At 45.3% G+C, this 13,685-nt stretch overlaps 1 protein-coding gene across 2 annotated transcripts in view; it reads left to right on the top strand.

Moving 5' to 3' along the window:
- Nucleotides 1–13,685, top strand: part of PLEKHH1 (pleckstrin homology, MyTH4 and FERM domain containing H1) — a 277,931-nt gene that overhangs the window by 45,572 nt on the left and 218,674 nt on the right. The gene's annotated exons all lie outside the window — the stretch shown is intronic.

The following is a 13,685-nucleotide window of genomic DNA, read 5'->3' as shown; positions in this document are numbered from 1 at the left end:
ACAACAGGGTCAGAGTTATCCTGCATCAGCTAAAAGTTTTGTGGATTGTGATCAGAGTGGGTGCGACCTAGATAGTCAGTTTGCAGCACTGTGTGAATCAGACTAACTGTGCATAGAATTCTGTCACGCCGCACATGCAATTGATGTGGGGCAGAGAAAAACGAGTAAACCCTTACCATGTTTTTTTGCTGGTGCCAGACGTCTATCAATTGCCACTGCTGGATCCAATCCTGCAATGATCGTGCAGCGGTTATCACGGGTGCAGTAGGCAATGGTAGGAAGGAGAAATTGAGCCCCGGATCGAGGACACTGTGGAAGTCCCCTCCGATGAGCCACGGGAGGTCACTCCAGAGGGAAAGAATGCCAGAAAACTGATAGAAGAATGAAGCTTGATCCGTATTTGGTGCAAAAATTGATCCTAATAATATTTCACAGCCATCTAAGTGTCCACGTACAAACACATATTGGCCGTCTGTGTCGTGTTCCTCAGCCACGAATGGTGTACCTGGTGGAATCCATATAAGAGCCCCCCTAGCATATGAGAAGTGAGTTGCGAACAGTTGTCCTCGCCAGCACCGCTGTAGCCTAATGGTCTCCGTGTGTGCAAGGTGCGTTTCCTTCAGGAGTGCAATGTGCACCAAATGCCTTTTGAGGTAGGAGTAAATGGAGTACCTTCATGTGGGTGTGTGTATACCTCTCACATTCCACGTGAGAATGTTAGTGTGGGTCATTGGTAGGTAGCGGGTGTAAAAATATATATTACCACGGTGCGGCCACAGAAGTGCCCCACAGTCTAAAGGGGGTGGGGAGTAGAAGGGTTGGGCTCCATATAACCACAACATTTGCAGCAAGAACCAAACATATGCAGCAGGACCAAAACAGAAGAATAACATTAGAGCAGAGGGACAACTGGTATCTGCCCAAATTATCAAACCTCTCAATCTGGCAAAAACTAAGCTATAGGTAGAAGTACCCACAAAGGCAGAACCTGTCTAATAAGCCCAGTAGTGGAAGCCCCAGGCGTAGTATGTATGTAGGCAGTAAAATGCATGCAGATTCCCAACGAGTAGCCCAATTGGAAGGAATGAACTGTAAGGGAAGGAAAAGGTGGGGGAAGGCGTGGAATGGGCATGGAAGACAAGGAAGTAACAAAAGGTGGAGGGGAAGAAAAATCTGGTCCCCCTTTCAGTGGCACTAGATAACTTAAGGCAGTTGACACAGCAGTGTGATTGGAAAAACCAGGGCAATTCTCAGTTCATATTATGTCTGCCGTCTGCAGTATCACATCAGGAAGTCGGCTTCTGAGAGTTCTCCACTGAGCAAATAGTCTACACTGCCAGAACCATTGGGGCTCCCCTCATGGTTTGAGGCAGGCGCCATTTCATTGATGGCTGCTGCAGATTGCAGAGTGAGGCGACAGTCCCGTATGATCTGTACTAAGTCAGGAGCACAATCTGACCGCGAGGGGGGGAGGGGGGAAAGCCTCACAACATCGTCAGCCCCTCCGACGGTAAGGCAGGGAAAAGGAGAGAGTACTTCAAATTGAGGGTTCGCAGTTTATGCTTCACTGATAAGAAGGTGCTCCTTTGTCTCTGAACTGCCATGGTGTAATCGGGGAACATCATTACCTTAGCATTGCCCACTTGGTGGGACGTGTGTGATCTCACCTCTTGCAGTATGATGTCTCTGTCCACACAATGAAGCAAGTGGAACAGGAGGGGCCGCGGGCTCAACTCCAGGGGCAAAGTCTGCGTCGGAACGCAATGGGCTCTCTTAATGAAAAAAACTACGTGAGCGACTCAGCCGGGACCATTTCACATGTCCATTTCTCTGTGTAGGAGACAGCGTTGGCACCCTCCACTCCCTCTGGGAGGCCCACCACACCAATGTTGTTCCTCCTTGTACACCCCTCTGCATCTTCCGCCCTGCGTTCCAGTGCTGTTATTCGGCCAAATAGCGACTGTACTGAAGCTTTCATCACTTGATTCTAAGGGGCAAGGTCATTCAAATTGCACTGTAATAAGCGAGTCCTGTCCGCCAGCTTCCGGTGATCAGCATGAAGCAAGGTGAGGTCGGTGGCCACTTTGTCGATCTTATTCTCCAGCATTTATTTCTCTTGTTTGATCGGAGGATGCACCAAGTCGCTCCACCACTACAGCATCAAACTTTTGACCAGTGGACGTCGATGTACCAGACCCTGATGCCGGGGGTGGGGGAGGGGGCTGTTACCACCAGTGTCAGACCTTTGACACCCCATGGCGCTCGTCTATAAGGTCCTGTGGCCCAGGTCAATAAAGCTAGGTATCGCGGGCTGTAGGGTAGTGACAGCCAACTTCCAGCACACCAGTCCGCAACAGTCTGTGTTGTCAGAACAGTCGTATAACCCAACTAGACAGGTGGTGGATGTTCGTCGGGATGATCCTTTTCCTGTGGGCATGCATGTGCTGTAGCATATCCACTATGGTGAAGATCCAAGGAATGAGGACCTGCTTGCATGTGCGCCATGTGTCAACCAACAGGGCGCAGCATCATCAGCAGTCCCACGTCTCAGGCAGCAGCTGTATCAGCCCAGGGGATCCCTCCGCAGATCCCCTCTCTCACAGGTCCTCTCTCACCAGCTTGGCGCCATACTGACTCCAGGCCTGGGCCACTGCGCTCAACATGTCCTACGCACCTGCTGCCACTACTGCTCCCTCCAAGAAGGCAAGGGGTGAGGTCCCAGTCATTCGTCTAGGTGTCCTTCAATGTTCAGTCTATACTTCCGTCAAACGGGGGGAGACGACACCCCAGCCGGGCCCAACCACTGCAAGCCCCAGCTCCACATGCAGAGCCACCGTGAGGCAGGTGCGGGCTCCCCCGCCTCCGGAGGACACTAGTGAGCAGCAAAGACCAGGCTCCCCCCTTCTATGAGAGTCTGGGAGGGGATCACGGGCCCAGGCGTGCTTTCACCAGCACAGCGCAGGCTGTGGATCATGTGTGCCCTCACCTCCTCCCCTGGCGGGCCGGCAGTTAGTGCTCCGCTCCTGGGATGTCTCTTCTCCCCGCCTTGGAGGGGTGGGGGGGGGTTCAAAGCAGGGACTCCACCGTCCCTGTCCCCTAATATTCGCCCTCTGGGACTGCAGTGGACCCAGCAAGCAACAGGCTCCCCTTCTGTATCAAAGCCTGGGGGAGCACAGGGTCCTTTCCAGCCTGGGACCCAGGTGTGTGCTCGCCAACGCAGTACAGGCCGCAGAGCGCACTTCTTCAATTCTTCCTCCCACGCGGCTGCCTCCTGTCCTGGGCCCACACACCTCGTTCGCTTTCTGGGCTAGCTGCCAATTGGTGCTCTGCTGCCAAGACGCCACTCTCTCCTCCACTTGGGGGCAAAGCAGAGGCACCTCTGGCTCCGATCCCCTGAATTTGCAGCTCAGTGCAGCTGGTGACGTTTCTCGCACTCACTGGCGGCTCCTGTCCACATGTGTCCTGTCCACATGTGTGCTGGCGATGCGGGCGCCTCCTCCGTCTCAGCACCCGTTCTTCTGCCCACGCTACAGGTGCCCACAGAAGCTACCAGGCACGACTGCAATAATCCGCTATACCGCCGTACCTGGTGCAATGCCTATCAGCGGATAACCACAGGATAGTTAGGGCTTTGTAACAGAGCCCCGTTAGATCTGGTCTACCATCTTGGCTTTCCAGGCCATGCCCCCCTTCACGTAATTCTTTTTATTAAGTAATCACGCGCTACATGGAGCTGATAAACTGGCCGCCATTGGTAGTCACCAGGATTTAGTTGTGCAGTAATTGAGGGAAGTGATACTGGCAAGATGTATACTTAGCCACTGCATAACTTGTAAACAAAACAAAACAATTACAGTGACCCAAATATTTTTCTTAGGGGCCTGATACGAGCACTGCCTAATACTGGGATGTTGGATACCAAAGCTGCTTAGTTTTGATTCCAACTCATACGTTTTTCTTTCACCACCTTCCACTTCCTATTTCTTTATCTCACTCTTTCTGGATCTTTTGCAACCCTTCTTTCTCCCTTTACCACTGTTTTTATTTTTTATTTTATCATTCTCTTCTTTGTCTCTTTTATGTCTTTTACATTTACCCAATGGGCCAAAGTCCGATGATGAAAAAAAGTTCTGGGCTCCATGCATGAAGTGGCAGTGTCACCGACTTGCACAAATTAAACAGTTATAACCATCATTCAAGAGTGTTGAATGGTGTTCTATAGAAGCCGCCTCAAAAAATCAGGTTCCATGGCTGCCCCAATGAATCTCATTCAGAATTTCTTCTTTCCTTTGTTTTTCCTGCATAGAAACTTGCACGACTCTAAACAGGGCATGATATAATGATCGCAGGAGACAACCCAGAGGAGATGAATTTTGCTTAGATATCAAATTTGAACTTTCTGATTCTCTCTTCACCTGTTGAGGTGCATCCATCCCAAAAGATCCAGAGCAATTTTTTTTATGAGGTAGCCTCCCTCAACTCACTTCCCCCTTGTGGTGTTCTACCAAAGAACCAAGTGCGTGAAACTGTCCTTCAGAAATGTCATCTCCAGGATATTGGCTCCTAGTGTATTGCAAGTAAGTATTATTCTTTACCTCATTGTAGTAGTTCCTCTGTAGAAGAAGAAAGGACAGATAAGCACCATAGTTCCAGTATGATGCATAGTTGTTAAAAGGTGCAAAGGAACCCCACGAACCAGTACACATCCAACGCTCAACGTAGTCTAGCAGTAACTGACCTATTTCATGAGAAAACACTCTAAAAGGAACACACAAACAAGAGTCAAACCTAAGGTAATATGACAACACTAAACAAACATCATCACATATATTTACTTTGACAGTATATCATTGTCAGTGTATTTGTACATGGAGTTAAGAATAGTACATCTTTACTTACCTATGTACACTTGCCAAGATGATATAGTCGTAGCTGACATCCTAGAGTCAGTAGTTTTGCAGGGAAATATTTTGTTACTCGATATTGTGACATACTAACCCAAGAGCCAAGTACTCATATAATGGGAGTTGATAAACCCAGCAACTCTTTGGTACCTATTGAAGCACAACAGAGAGTGAGTCGAAGCATCTCTGGTGGATGCCCAGGTTATAATTTGCTGTAAAAAGGAAAAGAGCGGTGGAGTGATGCAGGTTCTCGATAAGTACTCCCAACATTACCTCTTAATATTGTTGCAGTCAGTGCTTTGATGAGGAAATAAGTGGCCTTCCTTCGTCTTCACTCTTGAACCTGATGAAAAATCGCCAAACACATTTGAAGTGCAAGATATGTATTTAATTGAACCTACTGAAAAATGAAAACAAGTCTTACACTTGAGCAAAGAGGAGGGAATCAGAGTAGCAAACTGCAGTGCCCTGCTATCTTTCCCATCCAGCGGATAGTGGGAATCGGAATTTCAAGGGACTGCGTCTGGTGGCATCCCGCTGAATAGACCATGTAAGCTGTGGGACTGTCAGAGTTATCTGCTCCTGGTATAACTCCTAAGGCGGAGTAAGAAACTTGTTGGAGTTATGTTTATTTGGGAAAAGCGTTGGTCGCCTGCTGTATGTTTCTGCAAAGTGGACGCACCTCAGCAGAGTAACGACTTTCAAAGATGTAATGACTTTCACCAACCCTTCTCTTAGCCTCCCTTGATGAGCAATGCTTGCTAGATAATGGATCGGTAAATGTACCATTGCACGTGGTTATGTAGGTATATTCCACTTGCGTTACATTGGTGTGGTGTGGTGTGGTGTGATGTGATCATGTTCAGTCGACTACCAGATCTCCGTGACTGATCTCATCAAGTACTTATCTTGACCCAAATGAGACCCTTGTATGCATTAACCAAAGCAGGCAGTATTACTTAAAAGGACCCACAAGTATTAGTCCAAATTCAAATGTTACTATTGAACAAATTGTACAAAGTAGGCAGGAGGGAAACAAACCTTTGATGTTAAAGGGTTGCAACAAGTTTGTGATGTCCGAATATATCTTGATTCTTGAGAGCCATAAAGATGCTGTTTTGAAATAGGAGTTATGTGTGAATAACCTAGGAGGAGTTAAAACGGACAATCATGCTTAGTGTGTCTTTCTTCACTATTGTTTTGATCAGGCAAGGGTTGAGTTGTCGTGACCACTATGGATAGTTTAGCCTGGCACTGCCAGGTAGAACCGTGCTCACCACTTTCAAGCTAGAATTGGTTATGTGTCATAGAGAAGGAGATGATTGGTGCTTTCCCAAGCCAGTAAGATCGAGGCACCGGCCTAGGACGCCACTAGTAACTAGGCACCAGGATGCCTAAAATAATCAACTGCACCCTTTTTAGAATTACAGCATCCTTGCACCATCCCAGAATATGCCCCATAACTAGGTCTCATCCTGAGTTATAAATGCCCATTTTTACGGTTGAGCGCACAACCGCTCCGTCCCTGTTGTAATCTCCCTTTGGGCTTTTAACCACGTCCATGTCACGCCTGTCTCTTTCATTGGTTCGGGGCTTGCCTTTTAAAATTTGCTTGATTTCATTAGTTAAAGGCCTGCATACGTTTAGCCCTCCTCGAGCGCACCCGCCAACTACTGAAAACATACGAGACTCCATGTTTTCAGCATGTGACTGCGCTAGGTTTTACATAGCGCGATTGTGCTTGTTTTTTGGTTTTCAATTTCAATTTGTGTTGCAAGAAAAGTCCGGTTTAGGAGTTTACAACGCCAATAGCTCTAACTCGAGCAAATGTGAGACCCGTTGCATTGCAAATGCCTATTTCTATTGGCCCACTGTAAGCTGCAGAGTTATTTCTTCAGGTGGATGATAAGCTTAACAACCTTACAAAGTGGAAAGTCACGCTCGAGGTTAAAGATGAGTAAGTGCATTCATTTTCCAGCACCAGGGCATTTGGAGGGATCAGCCGCGTACCCCCATGTCCCATTATTAAAAAGACTATGCATGTTCTCAACTTTAAATGTACATTTCTCCTCCTTGGGCCATCCTCCAGCGACTCCAGGCACATGTGGGTGTTGAAGTGTCTTGCACCACTCCCAGGGGCATGAAGAGCAGCACTGAGCATGGAAAGAAGACACAGGTGGCAGGAATGGAGTTTATCAACAGTCATCAAACCACATGATGACTTCTAGGGCTAACTTCTTCCAAGGCGCATCCTAATAATGCTTTCCAGATGAGGAATTGTTTACTTGCAGTCCCTGAACCGCCCTCTGTCACCACTCTGTTTTCTAAAATTACCTCATCCAAGTAGTTTACTCCCTCCAATTTTGGACGAATGATCATGCACCAGGGTGTTACAAACACAGATGTTTAGTGTGACATCATAAAAGCAGTTTTTCTTTTGTATCTAATCTGATGCAGATGGGCGAGACAAGGGTTCCTGCTACTCCCCGCTAGGATGTATCATTCACTGGAAAAGTGGTATAGCTACATTTTAGTATGGAGTGCAGAGTGACTGTACAGAGTGATGCAGAATTTCGAGGAAGGTTAGGTGTCCTGAAATGGCATGTTCCTCCTAGAGGTTAACGTGTCAGCCTCTTGTATGTGCACTAGTGCCACATGGGGGGAGAAGGCGGAGGTATTTACGTGAGGATGCACTATAAAAATAACTGTGAATAGATGAGTGATGCACCTCATCGGAATAAATGGTTTAATGAAGGTGTCGCCGACGAGGGTGTTGAAACTCACAATCAGCGTGATGGATATTGAACCAATGTGTCCCGCCCTCTGGTTGATGCAGCATGGAGGACAGGAGATTCACCAGTGGGTTAATGAAGCTTTTGATGGTACTGAGATAGTACTCCTTGTAGACCCTGAAGTAAAAATGCAGCCAGTGACCCTATTTTTTTTTAAAGAATTTGCTTGTAGGAAGAACCTTACCACAAACATCCCTACAGAGAGCCAGACTGCACATATGTGTCGTGCATGCATATTGCCAAATCGCGTTTGGTATTGGAAAATGTAAGATGTCTGCTATTGGTTCGCAAACGGTCCATGCATCAGTGCTCGAAATTGGGATAATTGTGATCATCCAAGTGTATTGTTTGTCGCAGTCAGGGTAACTGTGATACACAAGTATCAGATTATACAGTCATGATATTAGTCGATACATGACTATGTCAAAACTTAGTCATGATATTTAAGATTCGACAAGGGTGTCATACGTAACAATGATAATTTTGTGTAACCAAGGGTGTAGGTAGTAATACACAAGAGTGGTATATGTGCAAATAAGATTACGTTTCTGTAAATTGAGGTGTGCTGTCTCAAAGTGAGCTTATATGTAAAGTAGGGCATCACACATCACTTTTGAGAAAGTAATATTGTCACTATGAGGTCAGATGTTTATACCCGAGTGTCACACTTAGTCATGCTAGTTTTGTGTCTCAGTGAGAGGATGCCAGCACTCAGCGAGGAGTCTTGTTGACTCTAGTCTCTTGACCGGGTACAGTCCCTCCCTTACAGTGATTTTGATATAAGCAGGGTGGCACTGAACGGACAGTGGTCACCACTTTCTTTTTGATAGAATTTGGGGGAATAAGTATTTTACGAAGACAATAGTCACCAGAGGTTTTGTATGTCGTTTACTCATTTATGTCTGCGTGGAAGACCATTGGATTTTTACAACAGTTGGGTATTTGCCAGCAGTTTCTGCTTGGCTTTAGACTGTTACATCTTCTCAAATTGCCATTGTGTCCCAGATTTGCTGAGGGCATTTCTGGTATTGTTCCCATTCTTGACTCCACTGCAAAGACATTATCTGCTCCAGAGCCAGTGCAAACTTCTCATATTGCTAAAAGAATCCCAGAAAGATGAGACCCTATTTCTATGTCAGAAATAAAGTTGCCAGTCTTCATCCTTCACCCTGTTTGAAGAAGGTGTCTGTCCCCCACTCTTAAAGGATCCCACACTTGAGGCAACATTTAAAGATCAGCTGTTCTACATCAAGTAATACATCATAGAAAATGAGGCCATAAGACCAATATTTCATACCTTGTGCTTGAATTATTGATGGTAAACTGATTTCCCCCTCTTGACGTGAGTTCAAGATGCTCACAACAAGTAGGTGAGAAAGGCACTGGGCAGTAGACCCATGGATGTCTACAGAGCGCAGGCTGTGAGAACTCACTGGCAACAGTCCTGTTTTGTAGAGTGTGCCTCTTTCATTATAAGGGACTATATTTGTTCTGAATGTAGTCTCAGGTGTGTCCCTAAAGGGGCAGGGAGCAAGCAGCAGCACATGTGTGCCTTCATGGTGTCTAACATTTCTTGAATGACTTGATGCTCAGGGCCTATCATTCTGCATGAATCCAAACTATGTGTGAGATGATAAATAAATTATAGATGGAACCACTGGGAATTTCTCTGGCTGCAATTCCATCCCGTGCAAATGAGTTGAACCAAAAAAGCTGCTCAACTGGAATTGTTATCCCACCTCCCATTAAGACACGTGCACAAGCAACCTCTGAAACAAACTCGACAGCAGCCCTGTCCATCAAAACGTCTAGTTCATCTCAACACTGTGAGCATTCTACTGTACAGTGGACATCCTCCCCAGCTATGGGTCTGGGTGCTGCTTAATGTGATTCTACACATTCAGCTATTAACCTTAATATACACTAATCTTAATACACAATGCATCAACCTTAATGTGCAAGAGAGATATTTCTGCAGATTCACAACTCTTTGCCTCAATTTCTAGAGGTAAAATTAGGGTTGGTACTGGAGACATGTATCCACTTAAATCACAGTGCCAACCTAGCACCAATGCAGCCAGAAAAAAACCACAATGGGGGGAGCTGCCGTGCATGGCAAATGCTCTGCTACAGCTCAGGCAGTAGTCAGAAGATGGACATCTGCTGTACTTGGAAGGGTATTGCTCTTAATGCCCACCTCTGAAATGTGGCCCCTTGCCCTTCTTGCGGCCAGCAGAGAGCAGCATTAACCGCATCATGCCCTTTTAGTGATGTTCTCTCATTCACCCATCACTTGTACAGAGTTCATTAAGCTGGCATGTCAAAGTTCTTTTACCGCATTGGGTTTCACAGAAACATTTCTGCGAAAGCTCTTTTTCTTTTTCACTGTTTCACTAATGCAGAATATAGTACTTGCTGAATTGACGAGGCTTGAATTTAACCTTACAGTGGCCAGTGACACTGGAGAGGCAGTCTGAAGAGCCACAGTTCGGAGCAGTGCATGAGTGGGCTGCAGGAACTGTCCCCTGCACTGAGTTTCACATATCCAACTGGTACCCATGACTCATTCATTAATCTTTCACCAGGCACTGATGCTAATCATAGTCTTTCTGGGCTGTTTGCCTTTTGGAAAAAATATACTTCAAAAGTGGCCAGTCTCATTTACATTCAGCCAGGGCACAGGACACTTGGAAATCACCTAAGCAGGCAGGCTGTTTATCCACCCATTCCCGTTGGATATTTTATGTCTCAGAGCATCACTATTAAGGTGCCTCTTTTAGAAAGAATACCTGTCCAACACCACAGGATCCAATTCTCTGTTATTTGGTTTCCCGATTACTGTGCCCAGTATCATAACCTGCAAAGCCTCCACCGGGTCAACACTGCATAATTTTTGCGATACGGTTTGGCCACTAGTTCTGAACTGCATTGTGTTAAGACTATTCCAGAGAAAATATTTGTCTGATTGTTACTGGCGAATTGCTTACTGTACCCTTTTTATAGCCTTGCGAAGTGGATGCAACCCAACTATTCTACGGCTGAAGCTACCCAAGCAGTAGTTCCCCTAAGTGGCCTCTGTTTACATATACCCACTTCCATCGCCACTATTCTGGCTCAGTGGTTGGCATTTATTGTACTTGGTGTGATACACGTGGGACACAGTGCCGGGGTATGTAGCGCATTTGGAGTCTCTCCCATGCGTCTTTAATTTCACTTCTACTTCACTTCGGCACAGTTTCCAGTACTACCTTTGCGGTGGTGATGCTGTGTCTAGTATCACCTTTTAGGTGAAAGTTATATGATGTTTTGAAAGGATGAGATTTGTTGTGAAAATCATTAAAGTAATTTGAGCAATTGGCTTAGGATAAAGAGCAAATAACCGGTGAGCAACATTTTCTTTAGCAATGATTCATCTGTATAATCAATCTTGTACCACACAACCAGGCGGTACTTGTGACCGTACTGTGTTCCAAAGACACAACGTCAACGCTAAACTGAATCGATTTTTTAGGATGAACTTTGGATCAAACAGGGAGCATTTCTTTTTATGTGCTCTCTTCCTGCTTTCCCACTAACCGGAAAATAAAGTCTCTTTGAAACTGGGTTGTTCTTACTAAACATCCGATTATTATAGTTGTTAATAGGAGATCAGCCTAAAAAGCAGTTCTAACTTCAAACCAAAACAGTTGCTTCTTTGTATCTACCGCTTAAACAATGAAGACAGAGTCTGATTATTTTGTCTGTTAAGCATATTGCTACGTAGATACTACATAGAACCGTCATTACGTTCATCAGATGAGCTAATTTTTAGGTCTAGCTTGACACTGCACTTATTTGCATAACCTGTTGTCACTTCTTTCAAATGTAGAAATAAGGTTGCCTTTTTGGTGTGTTGTGTCTTTGCAGTCGCTGCCAGGAAGGAGTGGGTGTTTGTGTGTGTTTTTGGGGGGGCGTGCACAGAGCAGGGGGGGTAGGGTTGCGCAAGGAGCAGGGGGCGTGGGGAGGAGGGGGTAGTAGTAAAATAAAAATAAAAATAATGATGATAAACTTACCTGCCCCTCAGTGATTCCCCCGCTCCAGCCACCTCTTGCCTTCTTCCCTCCCCAGCCAATCCCAATGCTTTTCTCATGCTGTTACACAGCATGAAAGAATTGCTTCAGTTGGCCCGAGCAAGCAGAAATGCCGCTAAAGGAGGGAGTGGGGCCCTGAAATTGGCCTCCACCCGGCTGTAAAATACAGCCGGGTGGAGAGTTTCTAAGTGCGCATATCAGTTTGTCTGGCCACGGACGGCTGGCCAAACTGACATGCGCTTTTAGAAGCTACTTCCTCTACTCCTCCTCCACTTGTTGACGTGGAGGAGGCTGGCCCCGCCCCGCCCCATGAAAGCAGAAAAATAGATGGGTAATAGAATACTTTTATTATCCCTTTATTTTTATGCTTTTAGCAGCGGGGCGACGCTCCTCTCCCAAGCGGAGTGGCTGCCCTTGTTTCTTTGCCTCCTGTGGAGTACTTAGATTGCAATCATAAAGTAATCTTGTGTTATTTTATTTTGTCTCTTTCATTTAAGCAGGGTTTTTCATGTTTTAGGTAAGACTCAGTTTGGTGCTACTAGTGTCTTGGACCAACATTTACATTTTGAGTAGTGTTGTTCGAATTGAGAAAAGCTTTATTTCCTGCAAGCAGGAGGTCACTGCTCCATTATAGACCATTTCATATCTGCAGTTTATTACAGGTAGAAAGAGGTCTATTGATTTTGAGGGTGGGACTATCTGTGAAGGATTTTGCAAGACTCTGAATATCTTAAATGGGAACAGCAAGTGACCAGATGCAGCAGGCCACCTCAGAAAGTGCAAGGATGATCTCTGCCCACTGGGCAAGACAGAATCTAGATTGATGCGGGTTCAAGAAGATTGTGAAACCTTTAAATGGCACTGCCATCGAGTTGATGTTTGATAAATCTTATATCTGTATAAAGAGAATTTGTGTCATGGATCCAGTAAAACTAGTATTAGCAAAATTTCAGCTGCCATTCTCTAAGAAGAAGAGCAGGAACTGCAAATATTGAAAATATAGAAGCATATTTTAAACATTAAAAAATTAGCCTTCTTAATAGGCCTTGTGGGCTTGAAAAAAGAGAATGGCAAGGGTGTCAGACTCTTTTGGAGTGTGTTCTGGCCCCTGAGTGCTGTCTTAAAAATGGCCAAGAGGCACTGCTTCAGAAACTCTGGAAAATTGGGGCTTACAAACATTTTAAACTTCCAAGACCACTGGAGAGTCAGTGGGACTTTGCTGCAAAGGTGTCTGATTTCAATACAATTTTGTTGAATGCTTATTTCAGGCTTGCCTTGCTGAAAGATTTTGATCCTCATAAAAAGACTTAAGTTCAAACGTAGACATTTTGACCAGGCAAAGATGCAAAAAGTATTCATCCAACTGGAGGACTTCATCAGCTGCAAAATAACCATTTTCCATCCTTTGTGCTTTTCCCGCATATACCAATAGCCTCAGTGTTAGTTACCTCATGCAGCAGCTTTCCGGCTTCAGTAGAGCTTTGGCGGATGCAACCTGCAGCCTTGCTCACTGGAGGATTTTAAGAGTCCAATTCAGATACTAAGTCAGAACGTTAACTCTTTGACCGGGACGAACCTGTTTGGTTTATCCGACCTGTACTCCATCAGATCGTGAGTCTGAAATCATACCTATGTCCGGTTAACACTGAACAGTGACTACTGATTGGCCTTTTTCTTATTTTTGGCACATTTTGGATTAAATCTTCTAAAATGTATATCTCCAATATCTCTTATAGGATTTTTGTTGTTTTGACGTCATTTTGTTTGTTAAATCTCTCTTTTTTTTTTTCTTTCTTTTAATTGGCGTGAAATTTTTATTGTGTTGTGCTTTTGAATTCTAAACTGTTATGCTACTTTTAAATGTTTTACACATTTTCTGTAAGTTATGCCTGTCTGCTGTGTGCTACACCTACCAGGGG

The sequence above is a fragment of the Pleurodeles waltl genome, chromosome 9 (assembly GCF_031143425.1).
Source record: "Pleurodeles waltl isolate 20211129_DDA chromosome 9, aPleWal1.hap1.20221129, whole genome shotgun sequence".
Taxonomy (NCBI): domain Eukaryota; kingdom Metazoa; phylum Chordata; class Amphibia; order Caudata; family Salamandridae; genus Pleurodeles; species Pleurodeles waltl.
The sequence above is the reverse complement of the archived record's forward strand: the minus strand, read 5'-3'. Positions and strand labels throughout refer to the sequence as shown.